This window comes from Mus pahari, chromosome X (genome assembly GCF_900095145.1).
Source record: "Mus pahari chromosome X, PAHARI_EIJ_v1.1, whole genome shotgun sequence".
NCBI classification, from domain to species: domain Eukaryota; kingdom Metazoa; phylum Chordata; class Mammalia; order Rodentia; family Muridae; genus Mus; species Mus pahari.
Window position 1 is genome coordinate 1,006,639 of NC_034613.1, and position 2,070 is coordinate 1,008,708.

General features: G+C 41.7%; 1 protein-coding gene across 1 annotated transcript in view; it reads left to right on the forward strand.

Annotated features, from left to right (window-relative positions):
• Dgkk (diacylglycerol kinase kappa) overlaps positions 1-2,070 on the forward strand; it is a 126,630-nt gene that overhangs the window by 90,512 nt on the left and 34,048 nt on the right. The window lies entirely within an intron of this gene.

Consider the following 2,070-nt stretch of genomic DNA (forward strand, 5'->3'; position numbering starts at 1 on the left):
GTGTGTGTGTGTGTGTGTGTGTGTGTGTGTGTGTGTGTGTGTGTGTGTGTGTGATAGCCTGGGGTTTCAAGGCCAAGGAGAGAATGTGATTATCTTTTCTAATCATTTTCCCTCAACTCAAATTTCCTTAGTGGAAATTTTGAGGGGAAAAAGGTGAGATGGGAGTGAGGAGTCCTGCTCTTAAAAACAGTGACAAAATTGCATGTAGGTGTTTGGGAAGAAGGCTCCAGAAGGGACACACAACATTCTAGGTAATCCAACAGTATAAACACCTTATTTTCTATTTTTGGCACTGGAAAAGGTCTCCTCAGTGCTTAGTGGTACCTGCTATTTCTTTCTTTCTTTCTTTCTTTCTTTCTTTCTTTCTTTCTTTCTTTCTTTCTTTCTTTCTTTCTTTCTTTCTTTCTTTCTTTCTCATGTTCCTAACATCATCATCATTATTATTATTATTATTATTATTATTATTATATCTTTTTTACAGTCCAGTCATTTTTCCCCTCCTGATCCTCCCTGACTGTTCCTCTTCTCATACCTCCTTCCCTGTTTCCAAAAGGATGTTCTCACACCCCACCCCCACCCCAGCAGACCTCCCAGTTCCCTAGGGCCTCAAGTCTCTCGGGGGTTAGGTGTGTCTTCTCTCACTGAGACCAGACCAGGCAGTTCTCTGTTGTATGTGTTGGGGCCTTGGACCAGCTACTGTATGCTGCTTTGTTGGTGGCTCAGTGTTTGAAGGATCCCAGTGGTCCAGTTTAGTTGAGACTGCTGGTCTTCCCATGGGGTTGCCTTCCTCCTCAGTTTTTTCTAGCTTTTCCCTAATTCAACCACAGGGTTCCCCAGCTTCTGTCCATTGGTTGGGTGTAAGCATCTGCATCTGACTCTTTCAGCTGCTTGTTGGGCCTCTCAGAGGACTGCTATGCTAGGCTCCTGTCTGTAAGCTCACTATAGCATCAGTAATTGTGTCATGCCTTGGAACCTCCTCTTGACATAAATCCCAAATTGGGCCAGTCACTGGGCCTTCTTTTTGTCAGTCTCTTCTCCATTTTTTGTCCCTGTAGTTCTTTTAGACAGGAACAATTCTGGGTCAGAGTTTTTGACTGTGGGATGGCAAACCACATTTTCTGTATCCATTCTTCTGTCGTGGGACATCTGGGTTGTTTCCAGCTTCTATCTATCACAAGCAAGGCCACTATGAACGTAGTGGAACAGATACCCCTGTGGCATGGTGGGACATCTTCTGGGTATATTCCCAGGAGTGGTATAGCTGGGCCCTCAGGTCACCTGAGTTTTTTTATCTAAACCATTTTGATTGGTGTGAGGTGGAATCTCAGGGTCCTTTTGATTTGCATTTCCCTGGTGACTAAGGGCTTTGAACATTTCTTTAAGTGTTTCTCGGTCATTCATCTGTTGTGAATTCTGTTTAGTTCTATACCCCATTTTTTTGGGGGGGAGGGGATTGGCTTGTTTGATTTTGTGGTGGTTAGCTTCTTGAGTTCTTTATATATTTTTGATATTAGCCCTCTACTGGGTGTGAAGTTAGTGAAGATTTTTTTCCCCAATCTGTAGGTTGACGATTTGTTTTTATTTTTAAGTTGTATTATTTGCCAATTTAAACTCTTATTTATTTTGAGCTTTGAAAAAAAAAAAAGAGCTCTCTAACTGCATTACACTGGCATGCCAGAAGGGGGCACCAGACAGATGGTTGTGAGCCACCATGTGGTTGCTGGGAATTGATCTCAGGACCTCTGTAAGAGCAGTCAGAGCTCTTAGTCACTGAGTCATCTCTCCAGATCCAAAATGCTATTCATCTTTATAGGTTACATAGCCACACAGTACAAAATCAAAAGGATAAGTGCCTCCCATGCCTGCCATTGGCAATGTGAAACTATTTGTAGCTTTGTGTCCCCATAGTTTAATTATTCCCAAATTTTAGCAACAGTTTAAGTAGGCATTAGCATATAATATTCATTGTTCTGTAAAATGCCTGATTTACTTGACACCAGATCTTAGGAATCATTCTTTGCCCATGCATCAGGATTTTTCTTTTTTCTTTTGTTTCCAAATTTTTATTAG